Source organism: Pinus tabuliformis, chromosome 8 (assembly GCF_031772625.1).
Source record: "Pinus tabuliformis cultivar Carrire ecotype Pingquan chromosome 8, CPIR1, whole genome shotgun sequence".
In the NCBI taxonomy this organism is placed as follows: Eukaryota; Viridiplantae; Streptophyta; class Pinopsida; order Pinales; family Pinaceae; genus Pinus; species Pinus tabuliformis.
The window spans coordinates 2,068,919,631-2,068,940,124 of record NC_142294.1 but is presented as its reverse complement, the minus strand read 5'-3'; the positions used below and the strand labels follow the sequence as shown (position 1 = coordinate 2,068,940,124).

The 20,494-nt window shown below is 37.7% G+C and overlaps 1 pseudogene; it reads right to left on the bottom strand.

Moving 5' to 3' along the window:
• Positions 1 to 5,507: 5,507 nt before the first annotated feature.
• LOC149244774 (nudix hydrolase 9 pseudogene) lies at positions 5,508 to 14,257 on the bottom strand (annotated as a pseudogene).
• Positions 14,258 to 20,494: the final 6,237 nt, after the last annotated feature.

Genomic DNA, 20,494 nt, shown 5'->3' with positions numbered 1-20,494 from the left:
ATTCAGCACCCTGAAAAACCCCTGGGACGCTTTCATTGTGCAGAAACTAGTTATCAAACTTCGATTTCAATAAATTACTGCCGGATTTTCATCGGAAAAAATCGCCGGAAAGGCTTTCAAAAAGTCGCGTTAAAGACTACGGCTTTAAAAATAAAGTATTAAAAATATAATTTTTATATTAAATTTTTAAAAAAATTTATGATGATAATGATAATGATTAATGTTTATTAATATGAATAGTCATTTATATCTGATATATTATTATATGTCTTTTTGTTATAAAGGCATATTGTATAATGTTTGTGGTCCATTTTTGTGATTATGAAGGTTTTTTTTTATAGGTTTGATTTATTAGTTTTTGGCTATTGTTAGAGATATACACCGAATGCATAAGATGCATTAGCAAAATGTAATTTTTCATAAGTTGATGAAGTTGTGATTTATTTTTGAGGAAAAAAAATATAAGTGTTCATATAAATTAAATGATTAGTAAATACTAATAAACATAAATTTATAATAAATATCAATTCACTTATTTTATGATATATCTCACATTATTAAGATAAAGATATTATAAAAATTAACTAAATTATAATTTTATTTTAAATTAGTTTTATTATTGCCCATGGTGTAGTTCAATTGGCAATCATCTCATGAAGTATTATGTTCCATGAGATTCCAAGTTCAAACCCCTCATTTGTTAGCCAACCAACCAAAAAAAAGTGAATTTGTATGACATTTTGTTTAATTAATCAATTTAATTAAAAGGGCATAACTACTTTTGAGATAAATCTCAACCCTTGATTTGTGAATTCTATTAAAATTATTCCAGAATATTTTATGGAGGTTAAATCTCTCCCATCCACCTAATAATCGTTGGTAATTAAATTAAAATTCTAGAAGCCCTATTCCAAAATAGGCATTCCTATCAACACAAGTGTTGTGGCTTCTCCCAGCTCTTGGAGCAGGATTGCTTCCAAGGAAAGCAAAGCTTCCTAGAGACAACCTCTAGGTTGATTATAGACCAGTGCCTAGGACATCTTAAGTAGTGCTGGAAGATTAGTCTTGGGAGCTTGCAACACTAATAGTTTTCTGTCACGAATAGCTTGAAAGGGTTGGTTCAGAACCGCTCATGAAACACACTGTAAGGAATAACATGTGTGCAGAATTCCATAGGGAGTAATACTCAAATAGTGGTGGCCAAAGCAGATTGAAACTCGCAACAAATCAATTGTTAATGGAGATGGAATAGTAGGAGATAATAACGAGAAAATCCATCAAAACAGAGCTTAGATTTTAAGAATTATGTATCACTGGATCTAGAGGAAAACGAGAGCAATGAGAGGTTTATGAGATGTTGAGATGCATGGAGTGCCTTTTAAAGACCTTATCACCATATCAATACATGCATTATTTTATCAAAGATTTGACTGAAATGGATCCGCTATAATGGAAATATATCTAGCTATTACTTACATGCAATCTGAGGAGAATGTCAAACACATAATGAAATACTCAGAGAGAAAAAACATATTGCAAATCAAGGAGTTTAGAATCACTACAATTCTTCCATTAAATTCTCTAATAGAGTGCATACATCAAAGTTCATATAATGCCTTTGTAAAGCCAGAAAAAGGATCCCTTAGGAGTTTCTTTCCCAAAATTCTGAACCCTTTTAAGAGTGGCTTCCCTCTCATTTATAAGAAGAGGGGCGCTTTGAACTTTAATTACAAAAATATATTTTCCCATCCTCAACTGTCAAATCGACTAGCTATTTGGGCCCGAGATGACTCTGCGGCCCAAAAAGACTACAATCAGATTAATTTCCTCGTTAAATTGTGACAAGTACATGATGACAAAACAAGTCAATTGGCAGGGGAAAACCTCTAAAAAATATCTTAATGCCCATCCCTGTGATGGCCTTTTCTCAGGTTGTTGCTTGCCCATGGTCTAGCCTCCTCTGCTACTCGGTTGATTATTGTCGCTTCTACCTTTATTGCTCGAATCATTCATTCTCCAGAGATGGGAGTGGTCAACTATCATTTTAATGCCATGGTACAGAAACTGAGGTCACCTGGGTGGTACTTTGTCTTTCCTCTTCATAGAGCACCATGGTGAATCATCAAGCCCTCTTGAGTTTTCATGCCTTCATTTACTCTGTCTATGTTGACCTTGATTTCGTGTCATAAGGGGCCTTACAAGATCAACCCATGCCAATTTTCGAAAGCTCCATCTCCTTCTTAAATGCCTCAGCTACCCACCCACCACACCTTTAAATCTATGCATTACCTTATCGTGTTGTTATCACTTTGGGATTACCCATTAAAATTCCTTACAGGACAAGGTATTCCAATCCACTTTAGCCCCTTTTGCTTCATGTGATCGGGGGCTATGACCAAGTGCTTAGTCCTCAGGTGCTAAGACCTTTGGAGTCGTGTTGGGAAACTTATCCCTTTGTTAAACAGAACCTCGTATACCGGTGATTTCTAATTCTCACCTTTGGTGCCTCCTCCCCATTATTGCGATCTCTGATGTGCAAAGCGGTCTAGCCCACTTTGAAAAAGAATAAGGGAGAGTCTGCGCCCTCTATAGTTTGCGACTACTAGACACCGATTGGGCCCACTTGGGATATCACAATCGGCACATCGACAATTCCCAAGTCATGCAACTTACGCGACCCGCCTTCCTGCGATCATCGACTACGGGGCCACTTGTTAACAGTTAGCCCTTGGTCCTTTGCTCCTCAACATGATAGTGGGCTAGCCCCTGTATTAGAGGTTCGACATCGACGAATTCCGTGTGATGCACAATGTGTTGCTACCCTTAATCCCCGATTTTTTATTGATGACGTCATCAGTGCCACACATCACTTCGTAAAAGGGGGACACGTGTCACCTGGATATTCCCTCATAGGACCCTGAAAGTACTAGATCAACATGCCACGTGTCCTCCGAACTTCCATGTTATGGTGACGTCAACGCCACCGTGTCTTTATGGGATCCAATAATACTCTGGTGCATGGCACCCTTGGAGGAGAGAGAAAAGGCCCGCCTGCCCTTTGGTTTTGCGTTGGTTTCCTTTGTCACATTTTCTGAGGTTCTCCCCGACATTTTAAACTTTTGGCTCCATTCTTGGCATTTTCTTTATAATGGTCGTTTGTAGACTGTCGAGACCTCTGATGTGTGACCCGCTAATGCACCACCTTGCTAGTCTTTTGATATTTGTGATCGTCAATTTTCGACATGGCTCTAACCTCCAATTTCTGCACTATACGCTATGCCTTGGACCTCCGAACTCTGATATCGGCGATCGCTAATCACATATCGACGAGTTGCTTCTGTTGTACCATGCACTGCACCTTAGGACCTCCGATCTCCGATCACGGGATTTTTGCTTAAGGCATTTTCTCCTTGGCTTTTGGTTTCAAGGGTAACTTAAATCTGCTATAAATTTATATTCCAGGGTCCAGTTGAGGAGTTATACATATCGTTGGAAAAGTAATTCTGAGCATTACCCATTGGAGGAGGTCTGATCAATCCTTCACTCATTCTTTGACTCTGGAGATGGCTGCAATATTTCCTGCCTAATTGCACCATTTTTAACAACTGAAGATAAGCTTTGTAGAGGGTGACAACAATAAGTAAAATTGTTTTACAAAATCTTAAAAATGGGATGAGGTTTTATTTAAAAACATATTTTTCTACTAAAAAATCATTAAGAGAAACATTCCATAGTCACATAGTTTGATGATTTAAAGAGGTTAGGAAAGTTGGTACTATAATAGATACTTTGAAATTGAAATTTAGTTTGGTTTTAAGCAAAGGAGTGCCTGAGACTGAGAAAGTATCTTTAATCTTAAACCCTCTTATTATCACAGAAATGAGATATTCTTGCATTCCATGGTGTTTCAGAAAGTGCCCTGTTGTAAGACAACTCCTAGTTGGAGGGAGTCATTGCCCATGACATCTTTCAAAAATCCATAAAAATTATAAAGATTGGTTGGAATTGGGCTAATAAAATGAAATGAATGTTTCTAGTTTAAAGACTCATTATTTACAACCAAAATGGCCAGCATTTTAAGGGTTGCATACCTCATAATTAAATACGATGGACAAAAGAAAAATAAGAAGAAACATGTTTTAGTAACTTAAGAGATAAAGAATTTAAGCTTTCAACCCTAAGAATGAAAGTATGGATGAAACTGAAAACAAAGAAAGTATGAATGTGTTTCCTAAAAACAATAGAGCACCTATTAAGGTGCTTAATTTAACCAAAGTACCATTTGCAACAAAGAGTAACATAGTTAGATTTGCAATTATATCTTAAGAAAACAAGTTGATACATACATTATTTCCAGTAGAAAAAAAACACAATGTGAAATAATAATTACACAGAGGAAAAATGATACAAGTTGCAACTTAAATCAATTCTAGAATCATATTAGTTTTTTATTAATGTGTCCTTGAGAGACTTCATACATCCCTCAACTTCTCAAACTTCAGAACTCGGAACCCCCTTCGTTCACTATTCTAAGTTTTATCTTTTCCCCTCATAGTCTAACTTTCTTAATTAGTTATATAACAAACCTAGACAATTAAAAAACTCTCTCTCTCTCTCTCTCTCGCTATATATATATATATATATATCTAGAGAGAGAGAGAGAGAGAGAGAGAGAGAGATAATGTTGCTAAAACCTCTTACATAAGTTATGCCTTTAATAATTTAATCCATTCAGTATTTTTTGACCCATTTAAAAAAATATATAGAAACAATAAAGTTTGAAATTTAGTGGAGGTACATGTGGGGCCGTCCAAAACCATTGGTGGTTTTGAGTGCCTTCATTCTCTTTTGGTTTTGAAATGGGGGGGTCGCTCATTTGTTCATAACTAGGGATCACTTATAGGGTGGTTTTGGCATATAACTAATTTTGCAAAACCGCCCCCATTAAACTTCAAATGGGGCAAGGGTCACTCATTATGTTTGATCAGAGGTTGGTGCCAAGTGTTAGTTGATCTGTTATCAAACATGCACAATGTTTAACCTTTAATATTTTGGCATTCAAACACACCTCTCCATGGTATGTTATTGTCGATCGTTGGTCCAAGAAACTTTTGTCCACTTATAGCGATTGCTATCAAATCCAGTTCTTTTTCATGGTATAGATAGCTTCAACTTCATTGAAATCTTCTTGCATTGCCTAAACATTTCTAGCAAAAAAATATACTCTACTGTGTATGTGCGCACTGTATTCTCCAAGAGAAATATTGAATGAGGATCAAGTATAACTTTCTCTGCAACTCTTTCCAATGTTCTCATCCCTCTTAGAGCATGAAAATCTTGGTATTTTCAATTGATAGAATTACAATGGCTAACACCAATGTGGGAAAGCTTGTGTTCAAAGCCATAAAAAATCTCTACAAGTTCCTTAGTGTGACTTGATCATACTCGATCACATTTTAGACCTTTGACACCTAACAACACACAATTACTCCAGAGATATCAACCTTTCAAAACTTAAGAGATTCTCTACATTTGCACAATGGTGTTGACTCAGAACCATCATTTGCATTTGAATAGAGTCTTAGGATATCTGATGGATTTAAACAACATTTGATGTAGAAGAAAGTTGTAGGTTGGACATTCATCACTCTCTGAGAAATTTCAATAAAGATTGGGTCACTCAAATAGATTTCAAGAACACCAATCTCTTCCTCAACTTCATGTATCATAGTGTCAAACATATCTTAGGGGATCATAGAATGAAAATTATCTCTAAATATTTTTTCATCATCATTAGAATGGCCTGAAATTTCAAGTTCTTCTAGCTTAGAATGTTCTCCAGGGAAGATCAAACGTCATGGAAACTGATCTGAAAATGAGATCTTAGATTAATATTAAGGTATTGCAAACTCATATGCATGGATTTTCCTATATTACTTAGTGCAACAGATCAAAAAGACTGTGAATAATATAGACAATGAAGCAGTTAAAGATACATAACAGACACACGCACACATAGCAAAACAAGATAATCAAGGAGTTCACCTAACACTCCTGGGCTATGTCTCCTGGTCCAGCCTTTAGTGGTGACCTCTCTATTATGTCTTTAAGAGCAAATTTTTACAAAAGAGAGCTCAGTTTGAGTCTCACATAATAGATACAAAACAACAAGGTTTTACTTGGATCCCCCAAGTCTTTCTGAGTACACAAACTCTCCTCACTAACTCTCTATCTCTATTTTCTCTCTGTCTCAGCACTGCTTGCCTCTGTCTCTGTCATTCAGTGGCTTTTAAGCCAATCGACGGTGTCTATTCATTTCCTCTTCTGGTCTTTCTGGCTCCAGACCTCTATTCGCTCGAATCCCCCTCTAAGCGTTAAGTAATAATTTGTTAATGCCTTCAGGGAAGGTGGTCACATGTTCTACAATAGAAGGGACCATCGACGCCCTTTGAAATCCCCAAAATGGTGGAAGGGACCATCGACACCCTTTGAAATCCCAAAAATGGTCGAAGGGACCATCGACGCCCTTGAAATCCCCAAAATGGTCGTTCTCTGTTTACACAGAGAATACACATAAAACACAAGAAAAGCTGCCCAAACACAGTCTATCGTACTTCAAAAGTCATTAATTCCACCCTATATTCCATCGGGTCTGTCTTTGGGTGCTACCGCAAGTGATCATTGATCCAATGGTTATTATTGATTTCGGGTGGCTTACGCGCACGGAGGTTACCTACCCAAAAAGGTGGTTTTCTCTCTCTGGCGCTGAGCCATTTCGCGGCCAGTGTATGGGCTCGGGCAGAACCCATCCAATACTACTTACTGCCTAAGGCCCACCCAAAATCCTGCTTGTTTCAGAACTCAAAACACTATAGATGCATGTAAAAAACCCTTTCGGGTTCGTTTTATCACCCAATTCACATTTCCTTTGTTTTTTGTTCATTTAACAAAAACGCGAAATACAAAGAAAGACCCTGTTTTCTAGAACTCAAAATATATGTATTTTCATTTATAAACCCCATTGGGTCCAACTATATCGCATATCACATATTGGATTGGCTTCCCATCGCTAATTGCACCGATCGGCCTTATCGTCTATCAATGTATCACATGGTCACTGGCCTCTTGGCATCACCCCTTTACAATGTTGCGATGCGATATTGCGATATCGCAATGGCATATTGTTGATCCGTCAGGCCGTGGTTAAGTCCCTATAGCTATATCTATATCTATATTTATATCTATATCTATATATATATATCTATATATATATATATATATATATATATATATATATATATTAGCGATGCGATATAGCGCGGATAGATCTGGACCGTCGGATCTACGTGCTTGATCGATGGTCCTCATCTAATCGCGCTTGACTGCCATCGCAATTTCCATATAACCGTGCCTGATTAACTCCGCCTGCCACCGCCGATTGCGATATGCCAATCGGATCTGGACTGTTGATCGGCCAGATCCGACGGCTCCTGTGCAAAGTTATTCAAGCCTCCAATAGACTCTGTTTTTGTCATTTCTTCATGTTTTTCTCTCCCGATAGTGTTATCCGCCCTTTTTAAAGGTTCATCCCTTGCGATAGTTTTTTATTATATGAAGACTTAGAGGGTTTTAGGATCCATTTTGGATCACGCCTTCCCATTGAAAAAGCTTTTGGACCACCAAAAGTTGGTTTTTAAGCATCAATCAAGTGAGGATACAACTTCCTCACTTGTCCAATATCTATCCATCTTGCACTGCTTGGTTTTGAACCTTTGAGTCCGATTCTTAGGTACTCAACATCCCCTTTGCATGTAGTTCTCACCTTCCTGTCCAGAACAGTGTCTTCCTGCAACTCATTGAGATATTCAGGCAACAGATCATCAATAGAAGGAAACTGACTTTGCTCTTTGGTATCTTCAATCAATGAAGGTTCAAATAGTCTCAATTTCTCTGCATTAACTACTTAATAGATGTGCATGTAAGTTGGAAAATCAAGGCAAAAAGTGTTCTCACCAATTTTCTCAAGTATCTTGAAAGGCCCATACCTTATTGGCTTCAGCTTCTTACCTTCACCTTGCATTCTGTCTTTGTTGATGTACAGCCATACTTGATCACCAACTTGGAAGCTATGCTCAATTCGATGCTTATCATGCCTTGCCTTGTACTTAGCTTGGCTTCTTTCCAGCTGTTCTTGTATTGCTTGGTGAATTTCTTGGATTTGTTCAATGAACTTGGTTGCTTTGTCCACATCACTATGTCCATCAACTGCTATGTCTTTACTAAAGACAAAATCCAAGGGAGACTTTGGTGTAAAACCAAAACAAGTCTCAAAAGGAGATCTCTGTGTAGAAGAGTGTTTAGCACGGTTGTAAGCATGTTGTACATAGCATAAATGTTCATCCCAAAGCTTGGGATGCTTGCTGCAATAGCCCCTAATCAACTGGATCACTATCCTATTAACCACCTCCATTTGGCCATCTGTTTGTGGATGAAATGTTGTGATTTTCTTCAAACTGTTGTCCATCAATTCCCACATACTTGACCAGAACTTCCTGATAAATCGGGAATCTCGATCAGATACAATGGAAGTGGGTAACCCAAAATGAACCGAGACATGCTGAAAGAACAACTTCATTGTTTGTTCAGTTGTAATCTGCTTGTTACCAGGTATTAAAATACACATTTTGCTGAACCTGTCCATAATAACATATAAGTAATCATGACCCTTTCTAGATTTTGGCAATCCCCCAACAAAGTCCATGGAAACACTTTCCCAAGGACGAGAAGGAACTGGAAGTGGAGTGTACAAGACTAATTTTCTATTGCTAGGCTTACTTTTAGCACACATGGTACACCCTCTAATATATCTAGAAATTGTTTCATGCATTCTTGGCCAATAACAGAACCGTTGCATCTATGCAATTGTTTTACTTACACCAAAATGACCTGATATTAGAGAAGTATGTGCTTCTCGGATTATGTTGACTCTTTCAGTTTGAGGAATGCATAACTTTCCCAAATGATATAAGAGTTTGTCCTTAACATAATAATCCAATTCTTCTACTTGTTTGCCATGACTTAAGGTTTCATATACATATTTAAAATCTATATCTTGAGCATATGTTCAATGTAGCTTTCATGCATTACTGAGTTATGCTTAAGTATAGTAGATGCATTTATGATTGGTCTGGATAGCATATCTGCAACCTTATTGTGTATGCCTTTATTATATCTGATGACAAGATGAAATTGTTGTAGAAAACCCATCCACCTATAGTGTCTTGATTGCTGCAATTTACTTTGTGAGTGAAAATATTGAAGTGGTTTATGATCTGTATGTATAATTTTTTATTTTCCCATTAGGTAATGTTTCCACATTTTCACACTCTGCACTAATGCATACAATTCTTTATCATACGTGGGATAATTAACTACTATAGAATTAAATGTCTCATAATGATAACATATGGGTTTACTATGTTGCATCAACACTGCTCCCATGGCATAGTCGCTGGCATCTATTTCAATCTCAAATGGTCATTGAAGATCTGCCAGTGCTAGTATTGGTGCTATACTAATTTTTTCTTTCAAGGTGTCGAAGGCTTTCTATTGTTTGCCTCCCCACTGAAACACCTTGTTCAATCTTTTTAAAGCATGTAAGGGAGCTGCAATCAAGGAAAAGTTAGCAATAAACTTTATCCAATATTGTGATGCTCCTAGAAAACTCCTAACTTCTGTAGCAGATATGGGTTTAGGCCAGTTCACAATGACTTTGACCTTAGAGGGATCTATCTTCAATTCACCACCCCCTACAATATGACCCAAATAATTTAAAGATGTTTTACTAAATTCACATTTTGATAACTTTACATAGAGATTTTCTCTTTTCAAAACATCTAAATTCTGCTTTACATGCTTCAAATGTTCTTCCCACGTTTTACTGAAAACAAGAATGTCATCTAAATATAAAATTACAAAATCATCAATAAAAGGTTGGAGTACATAATTCATAACTCTCATGAAAGTGGCAGGAGCATTAGTTAAGCCAAAAGGCATAACCAATGATTCATATAGCCCTTGCTTTGTTTTGAAAATAGTCTTCCATGCATCTTGTTCTGCAACTCTGATTTGATAATAGCCACTACGCAAGTCCAACTTGGAAAAGTAAACTGATTCTTTCAACTGATCTAATAGATCATCAATGTGAGGAAGAGGATAACGATTCTTGATTGTTATTTTATTCAATGCTCTGTAATCATTGCACATCTTCCACAAACCATCTTTCTTTCTCACCAATACGATTGGAGATCCACATGGTGATGTGCTTGGTCTTATGAACTCTTTATCGAGCAGGTCATGTACTTGCTTCTTGATCTCTGCATTCTCTAAAGCGGATGACCTATACATTCTGATGTTAGGCAATGGAGCATCTTGTTGCAAATGAATATCATGTACTATTTCCATTTTGGGTGGCAGACCTTTAATTTCTTGAAATAGGATATAATATTCTGAAACAACTTTATCTAAATCAGCTTTCTGTTTAGCATCACAGTCTTCAATTACATTGGTTTCATCAGGGGTCTTTTCCTTTACAACCATTAGTAAAAATTGCTTGCATGAATTTACAATTCTTTTCATCCGCCCCGAGTTTATGAGAGAGTAGTTATTTTTGAGTTTATGAGCTCTTACAATGTATTCTATTCCATCTTTAGTGAGTTGATACTTATTTTCAGTTCTATAGAAAATGGATTTTCTATCATACAAGTAAGGACTTCCTAAAACAATACCACATATATCCAAGGGAACTATATCCAACTCAACCTCATCTACAAAAGTTGACCCAATAGCAGACCTAAGTTTACATTGTCTAGTCACTTGTAGCTTTGCTTTATCACATACCCAACTTAATGGATATGGCTTCTTGTGAGGTGTTGTTAGTAAGCCCAACTTCTTTACAATTGTTTCAGAAATCAAGTTTACTTGTGATCCACTATCAAATAAATTATCAATCTTTTGGTGCTTGGAAATAACTCTAATATGAAAAAGCTCATGTCTTTTCCTCTCATTATCTTAATTATCAATAGATTGTGCAGAATTACTTGTAGATGCTTTAGAATTTTTACCTTTTATACCTATGGCTATGACTGTTGTTTCATCACCTAAGTCTGACCCCAAATCTTTCTGAATAGCAACAACAGTCTTCTTCTTTTTAACACCGAACTTCTTGGGTTTCAGATCCAGATGCAAAGACCAACAGTGTTCATCATCGTGCCCATCCTTCTTGCAGTGAGTGCATGAAGGTTTGTCTTTCTGTATAGTTTTTGCCTTTCTCTCTTTCCATTTTTGCTTCTTCTTTTCCTTGTTCTTGCTTGCAGAGGGTTTTAATGATCCCCTAATATCTGGGTTCACATTCTTGCCTCTAGCCTCTAGATGTGTAGCCTGAACTGATACATCATCTAGGCTAGTGGGGTTAAACATGAGAATGGGGTGCCTCAAATAGATATGCAGACCACCTATATACTTCAGCAAAGTTTCAAGTGAGTCTAGAGATATGCCTAGAGTTAAATCTCTTTTTCTAAATTCTTGGGTATGGCTTTGTACACTTTGGCCCTTTAATTGGCGAAGAGTTTGCCAACTCATCATTGTTTGCTGCATATAAGCTAGTGGATAGAATTTTTTTTAATGGCAGAAACAAATTCATTCCAAGTAGAAATAATTTTACCATGCTTCTTCAAATCAGCTTGTGTCTTACCTTCCCACCACACTAGTGCAGTTCCTCCAAGGCGAAGGCTAGCCAGCTGAATCTTTCTCCTCTCTGAATCAATGTTCTGCACCCTGCAATATACATCAATATGTCTAATCCAGTTATCTAGCTTTTCTGCATTTAATTCTCCATCATAGATTGGCAAATCAAATTTCACATCTAATTTAATCACAAATGTTTTCTTCTTTTTCTTTTCAAGGCTAGGAGATGAGGATGATGGAGGTGATGGTGGAGGAGATGATGGAGGAAGCCTTTCCCCTTTCCCTTTGCCCTCTGGGGCATCTAGAGAAGGTTCCTCTGCTCCTTTGTCTTGTTTGGAGGTTGAAGTACTTTCACCTTGACCTTTCTTAAATTCTCGATACATCTCTTCCACCATGGCTCTCATGGTCATGAAACTATCCATGAAATGATATTCTGTTTCCAATGGGGTTTGTTCTATCATTCTCCTCCTAGGATAGACTCTTCCAATTCTGGATTAGCCTCAACAAGTTCTCCTTCTCCTAGTTTGAGCTTTGACCTAGCTAGCATTCAACAATCCAGCACAAGCTTGTCTAACCTTAGCAAACCTAAAGATCTGATACCACTTGATTTGAAAATGAGACATTAGACTAATATTAAGGTATTACAGACTCATGTGCATGGATTTTCCTATATTACTTAGTCCAACGGATCGAAAAGATTACAAATAATATAGACAATGAAGCAGTTAAAGATACATAACAGACACACACACACATAGCACAACAAGATAATCAAGGAGTTCACCCAACACTCCTGGGCTATGTCTCCTGGTCTAGCCTTCAGTGGTGACCTCTCTATTATGTCTTCAAGAATAGAGTTTCACAAAATTGAGCTAAGTTTGAGTCTCACATAACAGATACAAAACAAAAAGGCTTTACTTAGATCCCCCAAGTCTTTCTGAGTACATAGACTCTCCTCACTAACTCTCTGTCTTTGTTTTCTCTCTGTCTCAGCATTGCTTGCCTCCGTCTCTATCATTTAGTGGCTTTTAAGCCAATCGACAGTGTCTGTTTTTTTCCTCTTCTGGGATCTCTCGCTCCCGACCTCTGTTTGCTCGAATTCCCCTTTGAGCGTTAAGTAATCATTTGTTAATGCCTTCAGGGAAGGTGGCCACTTGTTCTGCAACAGAAGGGACCATCGGCGCCCTTTGAAATCCCCAAAATGGTCGTTCTCTGTTTACACAGAGAATACACATAAAACACAGGAAAATCCGCCCAAACGCAGTCTATCAGACTTCAAAAATCATTAGTTTCGCCCTATATTCCATCAAGTCTGTCTTTGGGTGCTATTGCAAGTGATCATTGATCTAATGGTTATTATTGAATTCAGGTGGCTTACGCGCACAGAGGTTACCCACCCAAAAAGGTGGTTTTCTCTCTCTGGCATCGAGCCACGTGGCGACTAGTGTATGGGCTCAGGCGGAGCCAGTCCAATACCACTTACCGCCTAAGACCCGCCCGATATCCCGCTTGTTTCGGAATTGAAAACACTATCGTTGCATGTAAAAAATCCTTTCAGGTTCGTTTTATCGCCCAATTTGCATTTCCTTTGTTTTTCGTTAATTTAATGAAAATGGAAATACAAAGAAAAACCCTACTTTTTGGAACTCAAAATATATTTATTTTCATTTATAAACCCCATTGGATCTGGATATATCGCATATCGCATATTGTATTGGCTTCCGATCGTTAATTGCACCGATCGGCCTTATCGACTATTGGCATATCGCATGGTTGCTAGCCTCTTGGCATCGCCCCTTTACAATGCTGCGATGCGATATTGCGATATCGCAATCGCATATCGCTGATCCATCGGGCCGTGGTTAAGTCCCTACATATATATATATATATATATATATATATATATATATATATATATATATATATATATATATATATATATATATATATATTAGTGATGCGATATAGCGCGGATAGATCTGGACCATCAGATCTGCGCGCTTGATCAATGGTGCTCGTCTAATCGTGCTTGACCACCATCGCAATTTCCATATAACTGAACTCGATTGACTCTGCTTGCCATCGCCGATTGCGATATTCTGATCGGATCTGGACCATTGATTGGCCGGATCTGACGTCTCCTGTGCAAATTTATTCAAGCCTCTGATAGACTCTGTTTTTGGTCATGTCTTCATGTTTTTCTCTCCTGATAGTGTTATCCACCCTTTTTAAAGGTTCATCCCTTGCGATAGTTTTTTATTATATGAAGACTTAAAGGGTTTTAGGATCCATTTTGGATCAGAAACTCCCTTACATTGTGACTTCTTTCTAGCACAAGAATAAAATTACCAATTGTCTCGATGATCGCTCCATTATCTAATGAGTTTGATGTGTGTTTGTATTTCTCTACATCATCTTTAGTTGCTACAATATATTTTTCCCACGAAGGACAAAGGTTTGTGCCAATGAACGTCCTATATTCAATGAGTCTCAGGAAGAGACAATTTTCCATTTTTGGAACTGATCCTTTTCAAAAAAATCCATACAACCTCCACACTTATTAAAGTGGGGAATCATTTTCTCAAACATCCCACTTTCTAAGATGATCCAGGTGGGTATTGGTGGCCACCTCCCTATTCCACTTGGACCCCCAACATTGTTTCTTTCAATTTCCTTAATTGTAGCATAGTTTACTATTTTTGGCAGTTTTTCAAGTCCTAAACTTCCAAAGTCGTTTTGAGGCCCTAAGCGACATTTGTTTGGAAAATAGGAAAACCAGCAGCTTGCAATAGGCGTTTGCAGTTGAATGTTGAAGTCCTCAGATATATATTTCTAGCGAGATATTTTACACATCGAATGAAGATCATGTGCCAAAGTGACAACCCCAGGAAGTTGATATACCAACTAACCCCAACAGGGCGCACAAACTTTTGGTGCTTCCTCTCCTAGGGTTAGGTTTTTGGATGTTTAGGGTTTTTCCTTGTTTCTCAATAATAAAAATTCCTTGGAGCCTCATTGTAACACAGTTCAGAGGCATGTAGTCATCACATCTCTTCTCAAAGATAATCTACCATCGCCCAAGCTAGTTTATTTCCATTTTGCATGTAAACGGTTTCAATATTTTGTTATTAATGAATTGAAGTTTATTTTTGGTTGTAGCTCTCAGTTTATGTTGCATCTATATTTCATTTCATTCCTACATAAATCTGGATCATAAGATGAAGTATGTCTTTTAACTGGAATAAGGGAGTGTGAAGAAGAAAAAATATAAATTTCACACTTAGTTTATAATCTCTAAGAAGGGTAATGACATAATGTCAAGCTAGAAGATTTCCTTTCCTTCTCCCTTTTTTCCATAATTGTAACTAAAGGATATAGGTCCTTGTTCTACAACCATTTCACATACCCTAAAGTTCACTGCATTATATAATGACAGATTTTCTAGCATTCATTGTTCCCATACCTCATTAATATATTCTTCATGTTTAAGATTGAAATAAGCCTTCCTATCATGACATGAGTCAAAATCCACAAAGAGTTGGCTCCCAAGGTGGAAGGCTAAGTATATATCTCTATCACATGCATAATCTCAAGGCAAGGGTAGTGCACCAGTTCTCCTAATTCTTCTATTTGTCAACAAAGATCATTTGCATGTATAATTATACCTCAGATGGTGTTTCATATAATCTAGATACCTTATTCTCATTCTTTTATAGTGTTCTCACTTTAAATCTTAGAAATATGAGGGAACATGGTGCACAAAATATTTATGTTGCTTGATGTCTAATGCATGTGTCGGAATTTGTATTCCACTCATTTGCATCTTGGTGAAGGTTGAGGAGATCTAGAATTGTTGATGTTTCCATCCTGAGTCTTGTAGTTAAAATCCTTCACATATGGCGTGCATGAATGGATTTTTCCACACTTTGATTTTCATTGACTAATAGGAGACCAAGTGTCTACATGGAATTCCAATGATATGTAAAGGAAGCATGCCATTTTATTTTTTTTTTGGTGTGGTTCACGGACACCTTGGTCATTGGGCGGCTGCTACATCCACAAAAATATCTGGGCTGATCAACCCCAAAGGGAATCGAGCCCCACGGCCAATAACTAGGCCTAACCCCAAGGGCTTCGGGGAGAATTAGAAGTGTGCCAAATTATTTAACTATTGTAACCATTTTAAATAAAATATGAAATGAATCATCTTCAATCAAACTCAGTCCTACTCTAGGATGGCTTGCCAAAGCCTTCATAATATTCACTATGTTGCATTAACCTTTCTTAATGTGTACTATAAGATAATAGGATTGGAGAATATGGAAAAAGCAATAGTGCTTCACTAAATCAAACAAATGAAGAGAAATAGAAGAGTTTGTGCTCATTTTTTGCAAAATATTGAATATATGATGAGAGGAGAGCGTGGAAAGCACATGAATGGGAAAATTGGGTTTTAAATTCTTAATATCTCCCAAAAGGATGATAACGTCATCTTCTTCATCGTTTTTTTATCAACTTCTTTTCCACTTTGTTAATAATCTTTGACTCTATTCGCCTCATGCTCAAAACTTTAATCGTCCTTTATCAAATATTCTGGAAAAGAAACCTCTGAGTCCATATTTTAGCCTTTCCTGATTAGCAACTTCACAAATTTTCTAGCAGGGATATTTTAAAATAACTCCTATATAAATTGAGTTCATTCCCCACAAAGATATCAAGGATTCTTTTTGACATAGCTTTTTCAATTGTTGGTACTATGCCAACGCTAGCTTTTTGTTCAGCTGACTAGAATAGGGTCATATTGGTAGAAAAGGGAACATGGGTGAATATGGCATTGAGATGGACACATAAATCCATGCTTTCCATACTATTGTAGCTTCACATGCCTTGTTTCCTTGCTGGAATTTTCTTTGGGAAAATCTTTTGTATTTGAGATTTTCAAAAATTTTCTACAACATGTCTAATGCCCAGTTTTGCTATGTAGCTTATGGAAATTAGACCAAGGATCCCTTGAATCCAACCTCTGCATAACCATATGGTTAACCCAATGGTTGAGAGCCCGTGAGCCCTTTGGGCCACCTCAACACACCTCACACCAGATTGATCAGGTTCTTCTTGCCACGGTCCCCACACATCATTTCCACGATATATGTTAGATCAGAAACTATCAGCGCTGCTCTCCATCTGAATCATTCAAGCATCCAAAGGCATGAAGTTTGATAGGGTCCATTCACTAATGTATGTTAGGTCCACCCACTGCTCATTATTCCACTTAAATTCCTTTATGGTCCTGTTGGTTAGTTACCTAGTGGCGAAGTTACATTGGGTTGGAGGGAGTGTTAGTGAGTTCTAGGTGTGGTAAGGAGGGAGCAACAAGATATGTTAGGTAGCTCCAAGGAATGCTAGAGTGCCAAGGAAACATACCAATATGTGTCATGTGCCAGGGTGTGTCAATTCATGCCAACAAATGTTAGGAGTGCCACAAAAACACAAGGGAGAACTAGTTCAAAATGCATGGAAATTAAGAGATAAGAGTGTGTGATAGGGAGTGTCAACGAGTTCCAAGTGTTCTAAGGAGGGAGTGACAAGGTTATATGCTAGGCAGTGTTGGTGCAGGGTGTCAGCATATAACCATCCTTAGCCAAACTGATGCTAGGGTAGCACCCACATATATACCCACAGTACGCATTTTTCAAATGAGGCATCTATAACTATCCCAAGATATTTAACTCTGCAATGGAGTTAAATCTTCAGACCTTTTGGTCACAGCCCATTCATCAATTCCTGTGTATAGGAACTTAAATCACCCCACCTGAAACCTCTATCGGGATTATATGAACCCTTATAAGCCTTCTTTATACTCTTTTATTAAAGGCTTTCTCAAACCTTCTTTTCGGGACTTTACAACCCTTTCCAAAGGGAATGCTGCAACATACTTTTTCTCCACCTTCCTTATGGTTTCGCATAGATTTCGAGGTTAAAACATCTATCACAATCACTATCGGCTATATCAACGGGTCATACACATATATACACCCCTCCTCTGACTATCCAATCTCCAACTATATTATATATGTTTTAGTCTTGGTAGACTAAATCCACACTTTGTGCCAATATATAGGGAAACCGCTCTAAAACACATATAATGGATCTCAAAGATTATAAATGCGCCACTATAACCTTTGTCGAGTCCATGTCGTTATCGCTCTCTGATATCTAAAGCCCCAACGCCCAATCATCGATAACCCCCTACTCCGATCGCTGATATATCACTATCGGCGATATTGCAACATTCATAAACGCTGACCCTTGGCACCTCTGGTCGCCGATATGTGATTTAATCGTGACCGCTGATCTGGACACGATCCAAAGGTCCGCGATTAATCACTATTTGCTATGTGCAAACCTCCAAGGCACATTCCGATAACTTACAAGGGACTTCTGCCGATGCGACTTAATCTTGGTCGTTGATCTTAATGATCCAACAGCTACTAAGCGTCAAACCTTTACTTCTCACTCGCCTCTCTTACTTGGGTTTTTATGCATTTTCAATGGTTTTCCTTTGGTTTCTTCAAGGTTTCTTTCTTCCGCTGCGCTACTCAACTTCTATAAGCTTTACTCCCTCACTATATTATCTCTCCAGAGCTTCTCTTCGCTTCCTTAATTGGATTCAAAGACCCTTTATTTGATTCTTTTGAATCATTTTACGCCTCTATGTACCCTTCAGGATTCTACCTACAATCTCCTGCAACATAGCTTACAATTCAAGTAATTTATTCATGAAAACATTCTTCAATACTCTCACTCAGTCAGAAATAAACTCTGAATATATATTAATGCCAAAAGCAAAGGTTACATTCGAGACACCTCGGTCTCACATACACACACATACACAGGCCTGATTCTACTATTGGTGGCCTCTCATATTTCCCGTAGGCTTACATATATTTATATGGAAACATTGAATTGGATCGATCACATCCTTTCCTTAAATCACTCAACTAAAGCCCTAAAGTTTGCTACATGCATTCATATGTGGCAGACTTTATCCACTCCATCATTTCTCTATTTGAAAATAGAAAGTCCCCTGTTTTGCTCAATGGTCCACATCTATTCTCCCTTTAATGCCTAAAAGCTCTCTCTTGCTCCTAGGATCATGGAACTACTCATGTTCTCATTTATCTTTTTTGAGAGCATCTAATTAAATCACACTTAAGGCCTAAATGTTGTACTAACTTGATACTTAGGAAAACTATTTCCTAAAATGCATGACCCCCTATGTCTACTATTTACAATGATTTTCCTTGGGTTGAATGCTCCTGCATCAAGTGCCAAGGCATGCTAGAGTGCCAGAGCATGTCAAAGAGTGCTAGGGTGTTCTATGGAGTACAAAGCATGACAAGAAATGTAGGGGATGCTAACACATGCCACATAGGGCTAAGGATTATTAGACATGCCATGTGCTATGGCATGTCAAGATGTAAACTATGTTTCTTGGTTGTTTTATGGCCATGGTTGGACGTGAGCCTTGAATTGGTAACTTGTTAAGTGGGGTGAGTTGAGATTGGACATGAGTACCCTAAGATGTGTTATAGGCAGATCTTAGGTGAACAAGGCATAGTCTAGTTGTAGTAACTATAACTTGGTTAAGTTGTTGTAGTCGGGGCAGGACTTGGTTGGGTTCCGGCCAAGTCTAAAAAAATTAAGGATACTTGTGAGGGCATGATAGCTAAGGAGTGATAGGGAATTCCAATGAATGAAAAGGTGTGCTAGCACATGGCAGATAGTGTTAATGGATGGTGAGGATTGCTAGGGAGAGTCAGGGGAACACAAGGGAGAACTAGGTCAAAATGCTTGGAAATGAACAAATAAGAGTGTGTGCCAAGAAGTGTCAGTGAATTCCAGGTGTCCCGAGGATGAAGTTGTTTAGGAGAAGTTCAGAATAGGACTCTCAGAAGGCAAGCCTATGGTTGTGATAAGGTGTGGACAAAGCAATTTCAAAGAAAGGGAGACTTTGGGTTGGGCAGAATATTGTTTTGCTAATGAATTGGTTGGGTTCCCTAGTCGCAAAAAAAGTTTATATGTGAGGGTGTTAGTGTCAGTCAGTTCAGTCTATCACCAGTGATCAAATATTCTCTTCCAAGGTGTTTTTAGGGTGTTAAGTCAAATTTTTGTCATTTCAGTGAGTCTTCAAATAAAAATTTGGTCACTAGCTAGTGTGTCTAGGGCTACTTCCACTCTCTCAATAATTTCATATGTTGGTCACTTTCATCACTCAGTTTAGTCTACCATCATGAAAACATCATTAATATCACTTCAATCACATCATCATGGTCTCCATTCAGCTCAGTGTCACCATCAGGTCATTAGGGTTAAGGTCACAAAATCATTCCTTTCATGTATAAATCCGGCAAATGAGGAGTAGCAATAGGTAAATTTGTTCAATAACACTTGATTTCAAATATAATTTATGTTTTTAGATGTAATAATGTTCCTAAGGTTCTAAAGTTACAAGAATAGGTCCTAAGGCTACAAAAGTAAAAAAGAAAGTGAATTGGTGAGGTGGGGCATCTTACCTCATTAATCACTTAGACACGAAAAGAAAATTATAAAAACACATGGAGGAGCTCATTCACACTCATTTTCACATGTATACCATCCTAGCATCAAGCTCCTCCCTCTATTTTGGAAAAATTTGTGATTCCATAGCCCTCATTGGCAAAAATTGACTCTCGTTGCGCATAGAGAG